Genomic DNA, 24,074 nt, shown 5'->3' with positions numbered 1-24,074 from the left:
ACGATATAAACTACCACATAAACTACCACATAAACTACCATATAAACTACCACATAAGCTACCATATGAACTACCATATTAACTAACATGTAAACTACCATATAAACTACCATATAAACTACCACATAAACTACCACATAAACTACCATATAAACTACTATATAAACTACCACATAAACTCCCATATAAACTACCATATAAACTACCATATAAACTACTATATAAACTACCACATAAACTACCATATAAACTACCATATAAACTACCATATAAACTACCACATAAACTACCATATAAACTACCACATAAACTACCACATAAACTCCCATATAAACTACCACATAAACTACCATATAAACTACCATATAAACTACCACATAAACTACCATATAAACTACCATATAAACTACTATATAAACTACCACATAAACTCCCATATAAACTACCACATAAACTACCATATAAACTACCACATAAGCTACCATATGAACTACCATATTAACTAACATGTAAACTACCATATAAACTACCATATAAACTACTATATAAACTACCACATAAACTCCCATATAAACTACCACATAAACTACCATATAAACTACCACATAAACTACCACATAAACTACCATATAAACTACCACATAAACTACCATATGAACTACCATATAAACTACTATATAAACAACCATATAAACGAACACATTAACTACCATATAAACTACTATATAAACAACCATATAGACGAACACATTAACTACTATATAAACAACCATATAAACAAACACATTAACTACCATATAAACAACCATATAGACGAACACATTAACTACTATATAAACAACCATATAGACGAACACATTAACTACCACATAAACAACCATATAGACGAAAACATTAACTACTATATAAACAACCATATAGACGAACACATTAACTACCATATAAACTACTATATAAACAACCATATAGACGAACACATTAACTACCATATAAACTACCATATAAACAACCATATAGACGAACACATGAACTACCATATAAACTACTATATAAACAACCATATAAATGAACACATTAACTACTATATAAACTACCACATGAACTACCATATAAACTACCATATAAACTCCCATATCAACAACCATATAGACGAACACATTAACTACCATATAAACTACCACATGAACTACCATATAAACTACCATATAAACTCCCATATAAACTACCACATAAACTACCATATGAACTACTATATAAACTACCACATAAACTACCATATAAACTACCATATGAACTACCATATGAACTACCATATTAACTAACATGTAAACTACCATATAAACTACCATATAAACTACCATATAAACTACCATATGAACTACCATATGAACTACTATATAAACTACCACATAAACTACCATATAAACTACTATATAAACTACCACATTAACTACCACATAAACTACTATATAAACTACCACATAAACTACCATATAAACTACTATATAAACTACCACATAAACTACCATATGAACTACCATATGAACTACCATATAAACTACCATATAAACTACCACATAAACTACCATATGAACTACCATATAAACTGCAATATAAACTACCATATGAACTACCACATAAACTACCATATAAACTACCATATAAACTACCACATAAACTACCATATGAACTACCATATTAACTAACATGTAAACTAGCATATAAACTACCATATAAACTACCATATGAACTACCATATAAACTACCATATAAACTACCATATGAACTACCATATAAACTACCATATAAACTACCATATGAACTACCATATGAACTACCACATAAACTACCATATAAACTACTATATAAACTACCACATAAACTCCCACATGAACTACCATATAAACTACTATATAAACAACCATATAAACTACTATATAAACAACCATATAGACGAACACATTAACTCCCATATAAACTACCACATAAACTACCATATAAACTACCACATAAACTCCCATATAAACTACCACATAAACTCCCATATAAACTACCACATAAACTACCATATAAACTACCACATAAACTACCACATAAACTACCATATAAACGACCACATGAACTACCATATAAACTACTATATAAACAACCATATAGACGGACACATTAACTACCATATAAACTACCACATGAACTACCATATAAACTACTATATAAACAACCATATAGACGGACACATTAACTACCATATAAACTACTATATCAACTACTATATAAACAACCATATAGACGGACACATTAACTACCATATAAACTACTATATAAACTACTATATAAACAACCATATAGACGAACACATTAACTACCATATAAACTACCACATAAACTACCATATAAACTACCATATAAACTACCATATGAACTACCATATAAACTACTATATAAACAACCATATAGACGAACACATTAACTACCATATAAACTACTATATAAACAACCATATAGACGAACACATTAACTACCATATAAACAACCATATAAACAAACACATTAACTACCATATAAACAACCATATAGACGAACACATTAACTACTATATAAACAACCATATAGACGAACACATTAACTACCATATAAACTACTATATAAACAACCATATAGACGAACACATTAACTACCATATAAACTACTATATAAACTACTATATAAACAACCATATAGACGTACACATGAACTACCATATAAACTACTATATAAACAACCATATAGACGAACACATTAACTACTCTATAAACTACCACATGAACTACCATATAAACTACTATATAAACTACCACATAAACTACCATATAAACTACCACATTAACTACCATATGAACTACCATATGAACTACTATATAAACAACCATATAGACGAACACATTAACTACCATATAAACTACCACATAAACAACCATATAGATGAACACATGAACTACCATATAAACTACTATATAAACAACCATATAGATGAACACATTAACTATTCTATAAACTACCACATGAACTACCATATAAACTACTATATAAACTACCACATAAACTACCATATAAACTACCACATTAACTACTATATGAACTACCATATAAACTACTATATAAACAACCATATAAACTACCATATAAACTACCACATAAACTCCCACATGAACTACCATATAAACTACTATATAAACAACCATATAAACTACTATATAAACAACCATATAGACGAACACATTAACTCCCATATAAACTACCACATAAACTACCATATAAACTACCATATAAACTACCATATAAACTACCACATAAACTCCCATATAAACTACCACATAAACTACCATATAAACTACCACACAAACTACCATATAAACTACCATATAAACTACCATATAAACTACTATATAAACAACCATATAGACGAACACATTAACTACCATATAAACTACCACATGAACTACCATATAAACTACTATATAAACAACCATATAGACGGACACATTAACTACCATATAAACTACTATATCAACTACTATATAAACAACCATATAGACGGACACATTAACTACCATATAAACTACTATATAAACTACTATATAAACAACCATATAGACGAACACATTAACTACCATATAAACTACCACATAAACTACCACATAAACTCCCATATAAACTACCATATGAACTACCATATAAACTACTACATAAACAACCATATAAACGAACACATGAACTACCATATAAACTACTATATAAACAACCATATAGACGAACACATTAACTACTATATAAACAACCATATAAACAAACACATTAACTACCATATAAACAACCATATAGACGAACACATTAACTACTATATAAACAACCATATAGACGAACACATTAACTACCATATAAACTACTATATAAACAACCATATAGACGAACACATTAACTACCATATAAACTACTACATAAACAACCATATAGACGAACACATTAACTACCATATAAACTACTATATAAACAACCATATAGACGAACACATTAACTACCATATAAACTACCACATGAACTACCATATAAACTACCATATAAACTACCATATAAACAACCATATAGACGAACACATTAACTACCATATAAACTACCACATGAACTACCATATAAACTACCATATAAACTCCCATATAAACAACCATATAGACGAACACATTATCTACCATATAAACTACCATATAAACAACCATATAGACGAACACATTAACTACCATATAAACTACCATATAAACAACCATATAGACGAACACATTAACTACCACATAAACTACCATATAAACTACACTACTATATAAACTACCACATAAACTACCATATAAACTACTATATAAACTACCACATAAACTTCCATATAAACTACAACATAAACTACCATATAAACTACCACATAAACTACCATATGAACTACCATATTAAATAACATGTAAACTACCATATAAACTACCATATAAACTACCATATAAACTACCACATAAACTACCATATGAACTACCATATAAACTGCCATATAAACTACCATATGAACTACTATATGAACTACCACATAAACTACCATATAAACTACCATATGAACTACCACATAAACTACCATATAAACTACGATATAAACTACCACATAAACTCCCACATGAACTACCATATACACTACTATATAAACAACCATATAAACTACTATATAAACAACCATATAGACGAACACATTAACTACTCTATAAACTACCACATGAACTACCATATAAACTACCATATAAACTACCACATAAACTACCATATAAACTACCACATGAACTACCATATGAACTACTATATAAACAACCATATAGACGAACACATTAACTACTCTATAAACTACCACATGAACTACCATATAAACTACTATATAAACAACCATATAGACGGACATATTAACTACCATATAAACTACTATATAAACTACTATATAAACAACCATATAGACGGACACATTAACTACCATATAAACTACTATATAAACTACTATATAAACAACCATATAGACGAACACATTAACTACCATATAAACTACCACATAAACTACCACATAAACTCCCATATAAACTACCATATGAACTACCATATAAACTACTATATAAACAACCATATAGACGAACACATTAACAACCATATAAACTACTATATTAACAACCCTATAAACAAACACATTAACTACCATATAAACTACTATATAAACAACCATATAAACAAACACATTAACTACCATATAAACAACCATATAAACAAACACATTAACTACCACATTAACTACCCTATAGACGAACACATTAACTACCACATTAACTACCCTATAGACGAACACATTAACTACCACATTAACTACCCTATAGACGAACACATTAACTACCACATTAACTACCCTATAGACGAACACATTAACTACCACATTAACTACCCTATAGACGAACACATTAACTACCACATTAACTACCCTATAGACGAACACATTAACTACCACATTAACTACCCTATAGACGAACACATTAACTACCACATTAACTACCCTATAGACGAACACATTAACTACCACATTAACTACCCTATAGACGAACACATGAACTACCATATAAACTACCACATAAACAACCATATAAACGAACACATTAACTACTATATAAACTACCACATAAACAACCATATAGACGAACACATTAACTAAGGGGTAAATGAAATTGCACAAGCCAAGGACAGATTACTGTTAAAACAAACCACTTCCTCTAAATCACTATTCTTGTTTCTACTGATGGAAGAAGGAAGAATCACCCAATTAAAAATAAGTTGTGAATTGTTTATAAGTCTATAATCATTAGCAAGTGACAAATGCCTATTTTATTAGTCCAGATAGGCATGTCAAGACCCTGAGTCCTTCCTGATAACCTAACCAGGACAATCTCCTACTTGTAGCTACAACATACTTATGTCCCAAAACGGTTTCCTTATTTGGCCTGAAAACAGTACTGTCAGACAGCAGTAGACTGGTGTATATAGCACAGAGGCAATAACATAGAGATTTGTGTTTGTGTTTGTGTCTGAATTGAACCGTTATTTAACTTGGCAATTCAGTTAAAGAACAAATTGTTATTTACATCGACGGTCGTCCCTGACGACGGCGGGCCGTTTGTGCAGCGTCCTGTCGGTGTCACGTTCGTCGTATGAACCGGACCAAGGCCCAGCGTGGTGTGTGTACATTCTTTATCATATTAAGAATGAACACTGAACAAACTAACCAAAATAACAAAACGACACGTGAAGCAAAACAAATGAGTGCTGACAGGCAACTACACATAGACAAGAACCCACAAACAGAAAAGGGAAATGGCTATCTAAATATGATCCCCAATCAGAGACAACGATAAACAGCTGCTGATTGGGAACCATATCAGGCCACCATAAACATACAAATACATAGACCTACAAAACCCCTAGACAATTAAAAAACTAGCGTACCCACCCTCGTCACACCCTGACCTAACCAAAATATAAAGAAAAAAGAGATATCTCAGGTCAGGGGGTGACAATGGGTCTCCCAATCACCGCCAGAAGTGATACAGCCTGGGTTTGAACCAGGCTGTGTAGTGGCACTTCTTGCACTGAGATGCAGTGCCTTAGACCGCTGCGCCACTCGGGAGCCCAGTTCAACATGTTAAATGTTTCAACAGCAGTAGCAGGTTGTATATAGCACAGAGTAAATAACATCCGTGGAGATGCATGTTAAACGTATTACCGGGACTGGCTCATAGTGGATGGAGTCAACACCGAGCTAATCCACTTTACTGACTCTGGACACACACACAGAGAGATCTAGTACTGCTGTTCCTCTCCATCCTGTACACACACAGAGAGATCTAGTACCTCTGCTCCTCTCCATCCTGTACACACACAGAGAGATCTAGTACTGTTGTTTCTCTCCATCCTGTACACACACAGAGAGATCTAGTACTGTTGTTCCTCTCCATCCTGTACACACACAGAGAGATCTAGTACCTCTGCTCCTCTCCTTCCTGTACACACACAGAGAGATCTAGTACTGTTGTTTCTCTCCATCCTGTACACACACAGAGAGATCTAGTACTGTTGTTTCTCTCCATCCTGTACACACACAGAGAGATCTAGTACTGTTGTTTCTCTCCTTCCTGTACATCCTGTGTGTGTGTGTGTGTGTGTGTGTGTGTGTGTGTGTGTGTGTGTGTGTGTGTGTGTGTGTGTGTGTGTGTGTGTGTGTGCGTGTGTGCGTGTGTACGTAGGTAATGCTGCTAGCTAGCTAGCCAACAGCTAGCCAACCTCTACCGAATTGAACTCCAACTACCCGGTCAACATTCCGCGTCGTTCCACAGGTAGTATCACATTTTCATTTCACTTCATTACAGTACAACGGTTTGATTTGTTTGATCGTAGCTAGCCAGCTACATAGCCGTCTTTGTATCTAAGACAATTGTGTAGCCTAGAGCGATTTTCTAGGTTAGCTGGCCAGCTATTGTCGTTCTTCTAACGTAGCTAGCCAGCTAGCCCCCGAATAGCAGCACTGTAGTAACTATTACAGTACAACGGTTTGTTTTGTTTGATCGTAGCTAGCTAGCTACATAGCCGTCTTTGTATCTAAGACAATTGTGTAGCCTAGAGCGATTTTCTAGGTTAGCCAGCCAGCTATTGTCGTTCTTTTAAAGTAACGGAACGCAATCAACCTTGCTAGCTAGCCAGCTAGCCCCCGAATAGCAGCACTGTAGAAACTATTACACTCGACGGAACGACTTGATTAGTGTAGTGTCAACATCGCAGCCACTACCAGCTAGCCTACTCCAGCAGTACTGTTTCATTTCAATCATTTTAGTCAATAAGATTCTTGCTACGTAAGCTTAACTTTCTGAACATTCGAGACGTGTAGTCCACTTGTCATTCCAATCTCCTTTGCATTAGCGTAGCCTCTTCTGTACCCTGTTAACTATGTGTCTATCTATCCCTGTTCTCTCCTCTCTGCACAGACCATACAAACGCTCCACACCGCGTGGCCGCGGCCACCCTAATCTGGTGGTCCCAGCGCGCACGACCCACGTGGAGTTCCTGGTCTCCGGTAGCCTCTGGAACTGCCGATCTGCGGCCAACAAGGCAGAGTTCATCTCAGCCTATGCCTCCCTCCAGTCCTCGACTTCCTGGCACTGACGGAAACATGGATCACCACAGATAACACTGCTACTCCTACTGCTCTCTCTTCGTCCGCCCACGTGTTCTCGCACACCCCGAGAGCTTCTGGTCAGCGGGGTGGTGGCACCGGGATCCTCATCTCTCCCAAGTGGTCATTCTCTCTCTCTCCCTTACCCATCTATCTATCGCCTCCTTTGAATTCCATGCTGTCACAGTTACCAGCCCTTTCAAGCTTAACATTCTTATCATTTATCGCCCTCCAGGTTCCCTCGGAGAGTTCATCAATGAGCTTGATGCCTTGATAAGCTCCTTTCCTGAGGACGGCTCACCTCTCACAGTCCTGGGCGACTTTAACCTCCCCACGTCTACCTTTGACTCATTCCTCTCTGCCTCCTTCTTTCCACTCCTCTCCTCTTTTGACCTCACCCTCTCACCTTCCCCCCTACTCACAAGGCAGGCAATACGCTCGACCTCATCTTTACTAGATGCTGTTCTTCCACTAACCTCACTGCAACTCCCCTCCAAGTCTCCGACCACTACCTTGTATCCTTTTCCCTCTCGCTCTCATCCAACACTTCCCACACTGCCCCTACTCGGATGGTATCGCGCCGTCCCAACCTTCGCTCTCTCTCCCCCGCTACTCTTTCCTCTTCCATCCTTTCATCTCTTCCCTCTGCTCATACCTTCTCCAACCTTTCTCCTGACTCTGCCTCCTCAACCCTCCTCTCTTCCCTTTCTGCATCCTTTGACTCTCTATGTCCCCTATCCTCCAGGCCGGCTCGGTCCTCCCTCCCGCTCCGTGGCTCGATGACTCATTGCGAGCTCACAGAACAGAGCTCCGGGCAGCCGAGCGGAAATGGAGGAAAACTCGCCTCCCTGCGGACCTGGCATCCTTTCACTCCCTCCTCTCTACATTTTCCTCCTCTGTCTCTGCTGCTAAAGCCACTTTCTACCACTCTAAATTCCAAGCATCTGCCTCTAACCCTAGGAAGCTCTTTGCCACCTTCTCCTCCCTCCTGAATCCTCCCCCCTCCCCCCCTCCTCCCTCTCTGCAGATGACTTCGTCAACCATTTTGAAAAGAAGGTCGACGACATCCGATCCTCGTTTGCTAAGTCAAACGACACCGCTGGTTCTGCTCACACTGCCCTACCCTGTGCTCTGACCTCTTTCTCCCCTCTCTCTCCAGATGAAATCTCGCTTCTTGTGACGGCCGGCCGCCCAACAACCTGCCCGCTCGACCCTATCCCCTCCTCTCTCCTCCAGACCATTTCCGGGGACCTTCTCCCTTACCTCACCTCGCTCATCAACTCATCCCTGACCGCTGGCTACGTCCCTTCCGTCTTCAAGAGAGCGAGAGTTGCACCCCTTCTGAAGAAACCTACACTCGATCCCTCCGATGTCAACAACTACAGACCAGTATCCCTTCTTTCTTTTCTCTCCAAAACTCTTGAACGTGCCGTCCTTGGCCAGCTCTCCCGCTATCTCTCTCAGAATGACCTTCTTGATCCAAATCAGTCAGGTTTCAAGACTAGTCATTCAACTGAGACTGCTCTTCTCTGCATCACGGAGGCGCTCCGCACTGCTAAAGCTAACTCTCTCTCCTCTGCTCTCATCCTTCTAGACCTATCGGCTGCCTTCGATACTGTGAACCATCAGATCCTCCTCTCCACCCTCTCCGAGTTGGGCATCTCCGGCGCGGCCCACGCTTGGATTGCGTCCTACCTGACAGGTCGCTCCTACCAGGTGGCGTGGCGAGAATCTGTCTCCTCGCCACGCGCTCTCACCACTGGTGTCCCCCAGGGCTCTGTTCTAGGCCCTCTCCTATTCTCGCTATACACCAAGTCACTTGGCTCTGTCATAACCTCACATGGTCTCTCCTATCATTGCTATGCAGACGACACACAATTAATCTTCTCCTTTCCCCCTTCTGATGACCAGGTGGCGAATCGCATCTCTGCATGTCTGGCAGACATATCAGTGTGGATGACGGATCACCACCTCAAGCTGAACCTCGGCAAGACGGAGCTGCTCTTCCTCCCGGGGAAGGACTGCCCGTTCCATGATCTCGCCATCACGGTTGACAACTCCATTGTGTCCTCCTCCCAGAGCGCTAAGAACCTTGGCGTGATCCTGGACAACACCCTGTCGTTCTCAACCAACATCATGGCGGTGGCCCGTTCCTGTAGGTTCATGCTCTACAACATCCGCAGAGTACGACCCTGCCTCACACAGGAAGCGGCGCAGGTCCTAATCCAGGCACTTGTCATCTCCCGTCTGGATTACTGCAACTCGCTGTTGGCTGGGCTCCCTGCCTGTGCCATTAAACCCCTACAACTCATCCAGAACGCCGCAGCCCGTCTGGTGTTCAACCTTCCCAAGTTCTCTCACGTCACCCCGCTCCTCCGCTCTCTCCACTGGCTTCCAGTTGAAGCTCGCATCCGCTACAAGACCATGGTGCTTGCCTACGGAGCTGTGAGGGGAACGGCACCGCAGTACCTCCAGGCTCTGATCAGGCCCTACACCCAAGCAAGGGCACTGCGTTCATCCACCTCTGGCCTGCTCGCCTCCCTACCATTGAGGAAGTACAGTTCCCGCTCAGCCCAGTCAAAACTGTTCGCTGCTCTGGCCCCCCAATGGTGGAACAAACTCCCTCACGACGCCAGGACAGCGGAGTCAATCACCACCTTCCGGAGACACCTGAAACCCCACCTCTTCAAGGAATACCTAGGATAGGATAAGTAATCCTTCTCACCACCCCCACCCCCTTAATGATTTAGATGCACTATTGTAAAGTGGCTGTTCCACTGGATGTCAGAAGGTGAATTCACCAATTTGTAAGTCGCTCTGGATAAGAGCGTCTGCTAAATGACTTAAATGTAAATGTAAATGTGTGTGTGTGTGTGTGTGTGTGTGTGCGCGCGTGTGTGTGTGTGCGTGCGTGCGCGTGTGTGTGTGCGTGCGCGTGCGTGTGTGTGTGCGTGTGTGTGTGCGTGCGTGCGTGCATGTGTGTGTGTGTGCGTGTGTGTGCGTGTGTGTGTGCGTGCATGCGTGCGTGTGTGTGTGTGCGCGTGTGTGTGTGTGTGTGTGTGTGTGTGTGTGTGTGTGTGTGTGTGTGTGTGTGTGTGCGTGCGTGCGTGCGTGCGTGTGCGTGTGTGTGTGTGTGTGTGCGTGTGTGTGTGTGTGTGTGTGAGATGCTAGTCCATCCAACATATTGAATTAGAAGAATAGTCTGTCTCTGCCCAAGTTGTTGTTCCCTACAAAAGGGCATCTGCTTCAGATGGATGAGTGTTTGTGTCGTTTCTCCCTCCCTCTGTCTCGCTCTCTCTCTCTCTTTTATCCTCCCTGCATGCACTTCCCTTCTCCTCTCCTCCTCTCCCAGCTAATACATAAATAATTCACTAAATCACTAAATCATGAATATTCATCTGTAAAACTGTACTTGGCTGTTTGGCCAACAATCCCAGAAACATGAATATTCATCTCGGCTGTTTAGCCAACAATCCCAGAAACATGAATATTCATCTCGGCTGTTTAGCCAACAATCCCAGAAACATGAATATTCATCTCGGCTGTTTAGCCAACAATCCCAGAAACATGAATATTCATCTCAGCTGTTTAGCCAACAATCCCAGAAACATGAATATTCATCTCGGCTGTTTAGCCAACAATCCCAGAAACATGAATATTCATCTCGGCTGTTTAGCCAACAATCCCAGAAACATGAATATTCATTGCATGGTCTCTTGTATCCCTAACAAATAGCCAGACGTAATCAGATATTATCACCGCAGAAGATTGATGTAGTAAACACCCTCACATCCCAAATGACCACCTATTCCTTTTAGAGTGCACTAATTTCGACCAGGGCCCATAGGATTCGGGTCTAAAGAAGTGTGCGATATATATATAGGGAATAGGGTGCAATTTGGGATGTACCCTCGAAGTGAGTCAGTTTGTGTGATTTATTCAGCGTCTGGCTGTGTGGAGATGTTGATCAGTGCTTAACAATAAAGGTTGAGTCTATTTATTGAAGGCTGTTAAACATAACACACACACACACACACAACATAACATAACACACCCACAATATAACACACACAACACAACATAACTCACAAAACATAACACACAACATAACACACACAACATAACACACACACACACACAACATAACACACACACACACACAACATAACACATGCACAGACAACATAACACACACACAACATAACATAACACACACACACACAACATAACACACACACGCACACACAACATAACACACACACACACACACAACATAACACACGCACAGACAACATAACACACACACAACATAACACACACAACATAACATAACACACACACAATATAACACACACAACATAACATAACACACACACACAACATAACACACACACGCACACACACACACACACACACACACAACATAACACACGCACAGACAACATAACACACACACAACATTACACACACAACATAACATAACACACACACAATATAACACACACACAATATAACACTCACAACACAACATAACACACACAACATAACATACAACATAACACACAACATAACACACACAACATAACACACACACACACACACACACTTCATAACACACACACACAACATAACACACATCATAACATAACACACACACCATATAACACACACACACACAACATAACACACACACAACATAACATAACACACACACAAACAACATAACACACACACACACACACACAACATAACACACACACACACACACAACATAACACACGCACAGACAACAAAACATAACACACAACATAACACACACAACATAACATAACACACACACACACAACATAACACACACACACACACACAATTTAACACACACACAACACAACATAACACACACACACACACAACATAACACACACACAACACAACATAACACACACAACATAACACACACAACATAATATAACACACACACAATATAACACACACAACATAACATAACACACACACAACATAACATAACACACACACACACACAACATAACACACACACGCACACACAACATAACACACACACACAACATAACACACGCACAGACAACATAACACACACACAACATAACACACACAACATAACATACCACACACACAACATAACACACACAACACAACATAACACACACACACAACATACCACACACACACACACACACAACATAACACACGCACAGACAACATAACACACACACAACATAACACACACAACATAACATAACACACACACAATATAACACACACACAATATAACACTCACAACACAACATAACACACACAACATAACATACAACATAACACACAACATAACACACACAACATAATACACACAACATCACACACACACTTCATAACACACACAACATAACACACATCATAACATAACACACACACCATATAACACACACACACACAACATAACACACACACAACATGACACACACACACAACATAACACACACACACACACACAACATAACACACACACACACACACAACATAACACACGCACAGACAACATAACACACACACAACATAACACACACAACATAACATAACACACACACAATATAACACACACAACACAACATAACACACACATAACACACAACATAACACACACACACACACAACATAACACACGCACAGACAACATAACACACACACAACATAACACACACAACATAACATAACACACACACAATATAACACACACAACACAACATTACACACACAACATAACATACAACATAACACACAACATAACACACACAACATAACACACACACACACACACACAACATAACACACACACACACACAACATAACACACACACACAACATAACACAAGCACAGACAACATAACACACACACAACATAACACACACAACATAACATAACACACATACAACATAACACACACAACATAACATAACACACACACAACATAACACACACACAACATAACACACACAACATAACACACACAACATAACGCACACACACACACAACATAACACACACAACATAACACACACACACACACACAACATCACACACACACACAACATAACACACACACACACACACACACACACAACATAACACACGCACAGACAACATAACACACACACAACATAACACACACAACATACCATAACACACACACAACATAACACACACAACATAACATACAACATAACACACACAACATAATACACACACAAGATAACACACACGTCACAACACACACAACATAACACACACACACACACACAACATACCACACACACAACATAACACACACAACATAACACACACACAACATGACATAACACAAACACAACATGCAGGGTACCAGGTGCAGGGTACCAGGTGCAGGGTACCAGGTGCAGGGTACCAGGTGCAGGGTACCAGGGTACCAGGTGAAGGGTACCAGGGTACCAGGTGCAGGGTACCAGGTGTAGGGGTACCAGGTAGTTGAGGTAATAATGAGTACCAGTACTGAGTCAACGTGCAGGGGTACCAGGTGCAGGGTACCAGGGTACCAGGTGGTTGAGGTAATAATGAGGCTATAAGGAGTACCAGTACTGAGTCAACATGCAGGGTACCAGGTAGTTGAGGTAATAATGAGACTATAAGGAGTACCAGTACTGAGTCAATGTGCAGGGTACCAGGTAGTTGAGGTAATAATGAGACTATAAGGAGTACCAGTACTGAGTCAATGTGCAGGGTACCAGGTAGTCATGGCGTGTAAATTTAAAGAGTGACTGCCTTTGAAAACGGCATCTATATGAGTCCGAAACAGTTATTCTAGTTTCAAAATGGACTTAAAAGTGTAAACCAGGAAAGTGGTAGGCTTGATTACCAACAACGACGAGATGGCCTACAGGGAGGATGTGATGGCCCTCGGAGTGTGGTGTCAGGACAATAACCTCACACTCAACGTCAACACAACTAAGGAGATGATTGTGGACTTCAGGAAACAGCAGAGGGAACACCCCCCTATCCACATCGATGGAACAGTAGTGGAGAGGGTAGTAAGTTTTAAGTTCCTCGGCATACACATCACAGACAAACTGAATTGGTCCAGTCACACAGACAGCATCGTGAAGAAGGCGCAGCAGCGCCTCTTCAACCTCAGGAGGCTGAAGAAATTCGGCTTGTCACCAAAAGCACTCACAAACTTCTACAGATGCACAATCGAGAGCATCCTGGCGGGCTGTATCACCGCCTGGTACGGCAACTGCTCCGCCCACAACCGTAAGGCTCTCCAGAGGGTAGTGAGGTCTGCACAACGTATCACCGGGGGCAAACTACCTGCCCTCCAGGACACCTACACCACCCGATGTTACAGGAAGGCCATAAAGATCATCAAGGACAACACCCACCCGAGCTACTGCCTGTTCACCCCACTATCATCCAGAAGGCGAGGTCAGTACAGGTGCATCAAAGCTGGGACCGAGAGACTGAAAAACAGCTTCTATCTCAAGGCCATCAGACTGTTAAACAGCAACCACTAACATTGAGTGGCTGCTGCCAACACACTGACTAAACTCCAGCCACTTTAATAATGGGAATTGATGGGAAATGATGTAAAATATATCACTAGCCACTTTAAACAATGCTACCTAATATAATGTTTACATGCCCTACATTATTCATCTCATATGTATACGTATATACTGTACCCTATCATCTACTGCATCCTTATGTAATACATGTGTCACTAGCCACTTTAACTATGCCACTTTGTTTACATACTCATCTCATATGTATATACTGTACTCGATACCATCTACTGTATCTTGCCTATGCTGCTCTGCACCATAACTCATTCATATCTTTATGTACATATTCTTTATCCCCTTACACTGTGTATAAGACAGTAGTTTAGGAATTGTTAGTTAGATTACTCGTTGGTTATTACTGCATTGTCTGAACTAGAAGCACAAGCATTTCGCTACACTCGCATTAACATCTGCTAACCATGTGTATGTGACAAATAAAATTTGATTTGATTTGATTCTAAAATGGAGTGGTAACCAGGACAACGGGGCCTATGGAGAGGCATAGCCAGTCTAAAATGGAGTGGTAACCAGGACAACGGGGCCTATGGAGAGGCATAGCCAGTCTAAAATGGAGTGTGCAACATTTGCACGTCACAATGGGTAAATGAAGGTTGGGTTTTGATTTGACAATGGTTATTTTCCCACTAACATGGGGTGAACAAGATCCTTTCTGACTAACGCTGAAAAGCAAGATTTGTTCCGAAAAATATAAACCCCAATTTCAACTTCAGTTTCTTGGTCAAGTTAATAACAAATGTGCTGTTTAAAAGTCAGCTTTTCATCTAACCAAATCCCAAGATACTTATAGGAGGTAACCCTATCAATTTGCAATCCTTTTATAGTTCAAATCTGTAAAGGATTCCATCTGTTAGCTTTCATAAATGTTGTTTTCTATGCATTAAGCACAAGTTTCAATTCCAAAAGCTGCCTTTGAATAACATCAAAGCCAACTGTCAGTCCTGAAAAGCCTTCTCAATATTTGATTCATTCTGGCGATTTTGAGGAAGTGAAATAGGCTTCTTACAGTGTCTCATGAGGGACAAACATCATGAACCAAATGCAGAATCAGTCAGGAAACAGGACTGAATTCCTGTTTGTTTTTATCCAACCTTAATTTAACTAGGGAAGTCAGTTAAGAACAAATTCTTATTTTACAATGACGGCCTACCCTGGGCCAAACCCTAACCTGGACGACGCTGGGCCAATTGTGCACCACCCTATGGGACTCCCAATCACGGCCAGTTGTGATACAGCCTGGAACCAAACCATGGTCTATAATGACGCCTCTATCACTGCGATGCAGTGCCTTAGACAGCTGAGCCACTTAAGCCCCAGGACTGAAATCACATTATTATAATTAGCGACAGAAAAACACATGACAATCGACATGTTCAGTTAGCCTTTAAATGTCTTTATTTTATCGCTAGGGAGCAAGATTTTTTTTCTACTTTGTTAAAGATGTTTGGAATTTATTGTTATTCAGAGATTCTCGGTCCAACATTGTCTGATGCTAGCTACCAAAATCAATTAGGTAAAGTTATTTTGCAAGCTATTTTTAAGCTAGCTAGTTTGATTATGTATGGAGCCATAGCTAGCTAGCATAGTCATCGGACAGTTAATCATTCACCTGCTAAGACCTAGCAACTGACATAAATCCCATGATTTATTGATCACCTACCTATAACTGGAGTTTGTTTTGATTCGTAAATCGTGCTGCTGTGAATCTCTACTGCCCTTTTGATTCATGTAAAACCCTGCCTATCTGAACAATTTACAATTATCTGTCCCCACTCTCCAGGCTGCAATCCACTCCCAGTTAGACGGGGTCTGTTCAGGCCTCCGTCAGCTCCACGATGCCCTGGGGAACATAAAGAACATCCAGAACTCCCCGGCAGAAGTCTGCAGTGACTGGAGGCAAAGCATCAACACCACTGAGAACCCAAAGGATGTAAAATATGCAGGGATACAACACAGTCAGCTAGGCTGTGGTGAACCTGAATAACATATATTTGAGGTATATTCAGCTACACCATTAAATGCCACTTTTTGATTGGGAACTATTATTGTTGGCTTGCATTGCATTTGATGTATTTGTATGTCTCCTCCACTTCCTGTGCGATGCCTGAGATGGGGGCAGACATCCGTTGCTGATAGACTTCAGGTGCGATGCCTGAGATGGGGGCAGACATCCGTTGCTGATAGACTTCCTGTGCGATGCCTGAGATGGGGGCAGACAGCCGTTGCTGATAGACCAGTCGGAGCCACCGTCAGCCTGATGAACCCGGAGTGCTTAGAGGATATGACCGTTACGATCAGTAACGAATGGGCAACGAGAACACCCACAACCTCATTTGAAACACCTTTGACAAGGTGCAGAATGATGATGGTAACAGAGTTATTATTAGTTATTATTATAGTTATTATTAGTCATTACTAGGGTTATTATTAGTTATAATTAGTTATTATTAGAGTTATTATTAGTTATTAATACAGTTATTATCAGTTACAGTTATTACCATAGGTATTATTATTTATTATTAGAGTTATTATTAGTTATTATTCGTTATTATTAGAGTCATTATTAGTTATTATTCGAGTTATTATTAGTTAGTATTAGAGTTAGTATTAGCTATTACTACAGTTATTATCAGTTATCAGTTATTACCATAGTTATTACTAGTTATTATTGGAGTTATGCTTAGAGTTATTACTAGTTATTATAAGAGTTATTATTCAAGTTATTATTCGAGTTATTATTAGTTATTATTCAAGTTATTATTAGTTACTATTGGTTATTATTGAAGTTGTTATTCGAGTTATTATTAGTTATTATTAGTTATTATTAGTTATTATTAGTTATTATTACTTATTATTGGTTATTACTAGTTATTATTCAAGCTATTATTCGAGTTATTATCAGTTATTATTCAAGTTATTATTCAAGATATTATTAGTTATTATTCGAGTTATTATTAGTTATTATTATAGTTATTATTAGTTATTACTAGTTATTATTAGTTATTATTAGTTATTATTGGGTATTACTAGTTATTATTCAAGTTATTATTCGAGTTATTATTAGTACTTATTCAAGTTATTATTCAAATTATTATTAGTTATTATTCGAGTTATTATTAGTTATTATTAGTTATTATTAGAGTTATGATTAGAGTTATTATTAGTTATTATTATAGTTATTATTAGTTATTATTCGAGTTATGATTAGAGTTATTATTAGTTATTATTAGTTATTATTATTTATTATTCGAGCTATTATTCGTTATTATTCGAGTTATTATTATTTATTATTAGTTATTATTGGTTATTACTAGTTATTATTAGTTATTATTAGTTATTATTGGTTATTACTAGTTATTATTCAAGTTATTATTAGTTATTATTCAAGTTATTATTCAAGTTATTATCAGTTATTATTCGAGTTATTATTGGTTATTATTAGTTATTATTAGAGTTATGATTAGATTTATTATTAGTTATTATTATAGTTATTATTAGTTATTATTAGAGTTATAATTAGTTATTAAAGACCAACAAGTTTGCACAGAAAGACCAGCTTCCACTCACCCTTCCGCAGTCCAACATCACAAAACCAAAAATGTGTCTTCCGCATTTAACCCAACTCCTCTGAATCCGAGAGGGCCTGCCATAAATAGACGTCAACTGCGCCCGGGGAACAGTTTGTTGTTGGGAGTTAGCTGACTTGCTCATGGGCAGAATGGCAGGGCTGTACCATTTCGGATCGGGGATTCGATCCAGCAACATTCCAGGTTACTGGCCCAACACTCATACCCACCAGGCTACCTGCTACCCACCAGGCTACATGCTACCCACCAGGCTACCTGCTACCCACCAGGCTACCTGCTACCCACCAGGCTACCTGCTACCCACCAGGCTACCTGCTACACACCAGGCTACCTGCTACCCACCAGGCTACCTGCTACACACCAGGCTACCTGCTACCCACCAGGCTACCTGCAACCCACCAGGCTACCTGCTACACACCAGGCTACCTGCTACACACCAGGTTACCTGCTACACACCAGGTTACCTGCTACCCACCAGGCTACCTGATACCCACCAGGCTACCTGCTACCCACCAGGTTACCTGCTACCCACCAGGTTACCTGCTACACACCAGGTTACCTGCTACACACCAGGTTACCTGCTACCCACCAGGCTACCTGCTACACACCATGCTACCTGCTACACACCAGGCTACCTGCTACCCACCAGGCTACCTGCTACCCACCAGCTTACCTGCTACACACCAGGTTACCTGCTACACACCAGGCTACCTGCTACACACCAGGCAACCTGCTACACACCAGGCTACCTGCTACACACCAGGTTACCTGCTACCCACCAGGCTACCTGATACCCACCAGGCTACCTGCTACCCACCAGGTTACCTGCTACCCACCAGGTTACCTGCTACACACCAGGTTACCTGCTACCCACCAGGCTACCTGCTACACACCATGCTACCTGCTACACACCAGGCTACCTGCTACCCACCAGGCTACCTGCTACCCACCAGGTTACCTGCTACACACCAGGTTACCTGCTACACACCAGGCTACCTGCTACACACCAGGCAACCTGCTACACACCAGGCTACCTGCTACACACCAGGCTACCTGCTACCCACCAGGCTACCTGTTACACACCAGGTTACCTGCTACCCACCAGGCTACCTGTTACACACCAGGCTACCTGCTACACACCAGGCTACCTGCTACACACCAGGCTACCTGCTACCCTGTAAACATACAGTTAGAAAGTGTAGTTATAGTTAGATCAACCAATACATCATCATGACTAGTCTAGTTATAGTTAGATCAACCAATACATCATCATGACTAGTCTAGTTATAGTTAGATCAACCAATGCATCGTCATGACTAGTCTAGTTATAGTTAGATCAACCAATACATCATCATGACTAGTCTAGTTGTAGTTAGATCAACCAATACATCATCATGACTAGTCTAGTTATAGTTTGATCAACCAATACATTTTCATGTTTAGTCGAGTTATAGTTTGATCAACCAATACATTATCATGATTAGTCTAGTTATAGTTTGATCAACCAATACATTGTCATGACTCGTCTAGTTATAGTTAGATCAACCAATACATTATCATGACTAGTCTAGTTATAGTTAGATCAACCAATACATCGTCATGACTAGTCTAGTTATAGTTAGATTGTGGACTATAGGAAAAGGAGGACGCCCCCCTTCTCATCAACAGGGCTGTAGTGGAGCAGGTTGAAAGCTTCAGGTTCCTTGGTGTCCACATCAACAACAAACTAACATGGTCCAAACACACCAAGACAGTCATGAAGAGGGCTCAACAAATCCTATTCCCCCTCAGGAGACTGAAAAGATTTGGCATGGGTCCTCAGATCCTCAAAAGGCTCTACAGCTGCACCATCGAGAGCATCCTGACTGGTTGCATCACTGCTTGGTATGGCAACTGCTTGGTTTCCGACCGTAATTCGCTACAGAGGGTAGTGCGTAAGGTTCAGCACATCACTGGGGCCAAGCTTCCTGCCATCCAGGACCTATACAATAGGCGGTGTCAGAGGAAAGCCCTAAAAATGGTCAAAGACTCCAGCCACCCAAGTTATAGACTGTTCTCTCTGCTACCTCACGGCAAGCGGTACCGGAGCGTCAAGTCTAGGACCAAAAAGCTTCTAAACAGCTTCTACCCCCCCAAGCCACAATACTCCTGAATAGCTAAACAAATGGCTACCCAGACTATTTGCGTTGTGCCCCCCCCCCCCCCCCCCCCACACACACACACTTATTTTTCTCAAAACTGCCTTGTTAGTTAAGGGCTTGTAAGTAAGCATTTCACTGTAAGGTGTTGTATTGGGATCATGTGACTAATTCAATTTGATTTGATTTGAATTACCACAACTGTTCATGGAGAGAGGAAACACATTTCTGATACATTGCTACCCTCTGCTGGCCATTTGGTGCAACTACACAACACCGGTTCTGGAGCTTGGTTGGTTGCTTCCAGCGAGCTGTGTTTTCTAATTTCACAAGCTAGATAGGTTGTACTCGGTGTGATATCTGCAATCACTTGATTCTGAGAAACACAGAATTTAAAACGTTTGTAATCAGTGGAGAATCGTATGAAAACGTTATTTTATCTTCTGTGATGTCATGGCTACTGTGAGATCAGTCATGGTCTGCCTAATTATTTTCTACTAAGTAAATTTAATTTAAAAAAATATATATATAAAAATCCCTACTGGGACAAATTCTCTGACATTGAAACGAAGGAATCCGATCTGTACATTTCCCGTCAAGACTTTCTCAAACCTCAGCATCGCTGATAGGCTTTCACTTCTACAACCCTCTTTCCTATTGGTCAACCCTTTTGGCCTCAATCAGTCTGCCTCCCTTCACATGTTCTTTGATATCATCTGTGGACATAGATAATGGTAAACCAGTGATGACTCTCTCCTCTACCTAGTATAAGAACCAGAGGCATGACCGTTAACGTGTTGGACTCTCTCCTCTACCTAGTATAAGAACCAGAGACATGACCGTTAACGTGTTGACTCACTCCTCTACCTAGTATAAGAACCAGAGACATGACTGTTAACGTGTTGACTCTCTCCTCTACCTAGTATAAGAACCAGAGACATGACTGTTAACGTGTTGACTCTCTCCTCTACCTAGTATAAGAACCAGAGACATGACTGTTAACGTGTTGACTCTCTCCTCTACCTAGTATAAGAACCAGAGACATGACTGTTAACGTGTTGACTCTCTCCTCTACCTAGTATAAGAACCAGAGACATGGCTGTTAACAGACCTCCTGTAACTAACTTCTCCATTCAATAGACCTCCTGTAACTAACCTCTCCATTCAATAGACCCCCTGTAACCATTCAATAGATCTCCTGTAACTAACCTCTCCATTCAATAGACCTCCTGTAACTAACCTCTCCATTCAATAGACCCCCTGTAACTAACCTCTCCATTCAATAGACCTCCTGTAACTAACCTCTCCATTCAATAGACCCCCTGTAACTAACCTCTCAATTCAATAGACATCCTGTAACTAACCTCTCCATTCAATAGACCTCCTGTAACTAACCTCTCCATTCAATAGACCTCCTGTAACTAACCTCTCCATTCAATAGACCCCCTGTAACTAACCTCTCCATTCAATAGACCTCCTGTAACTAACCTCTCCATTCAATAGACCCCCTGTAACTAACCTCACCATTCAATAGACCCCCTGTAACTAACCTCTCCATTCAATAGACCCACGTAACTAACCTCTCCATTCAATAGACCTCCTGTAACTAACCTCTCCATTCAATAGACCTCCTGTAACTAACCTCTCCATTCAATAGACCTCCTGTAACTAACCTCTCCATTCAATAGCCCTCCTGTAACTAACCTCTCCATTCAATAGACCTCCTGTAACTAACCTCTCCATTCAATAGACCTCCTGTAACTAACCTCTCCATTCAATAGCCTCCTGTAACTAACCTCTCCATTCAATAGACCTCCTGTAACTAACCTCTCCATTCAATAGACCTCCTGTAACTAACCTCTCCATTCAATAGACACCCTGTAACTAACCTCTCCATTCAATAGACCTCCTGTAACTAACCTCTCCATTCAATAGACCTCCTGTAACTAACCTCTCCATTCAATAGACCTCCTGTATCTAACCTCTACATTCAATAGACCTCCTGTAACTAACCTCTCCATTCAATAGACCTCCTGTAACTAACCTCTCCATTCAATAGACCTCCTGTATCTAACCTCTCCATTCAATAGACCTCCTGTAACTAACCTCTCCATTCAATAGACCTCCTGTAACTAACCTCTCCATTCAATAGACCCCCTGTAACTAACCTCTCCATTCAATAGACCTCCTGTAACTAACCTCTCCATTCAATAGACCCCCTGTAACTAACCTCTCAATTCAATAGACCTCCTGTAACTAACCTCTCCATTCAATAGACATCCTGTAACTAACCTCACCATTCAACATCAAGTTTTCAACATACATTTTTTTGTTTGTTGAAGAAGTACAGTCAACGTGATATTGTGATGTCTGGTTTGATATTTTGATGTCTGCCAATGTCCCATTAGTGTATCGGGACCCCCAATGTCCCATTAG

The sequence above is a fragment of the Oncorhynchus masou genome, chromosome 13 (genome assembly GCF_036934945.1).
Source record: "Oncorhynchus masou masou isolate Uvic2021 chromosome 13, UVic_Omas_1.1, whole genome shotgun sequence".
NCBI classification, from domain to species: Eukaryota; Metazoa; Chordata; class Actinopteri; order Salmoniformes; family Salmonidae; genus Oncorhynchus; species Oncorhynchus masou.
Note: the sequence above shows the minus strand (reverse complement) of the source record.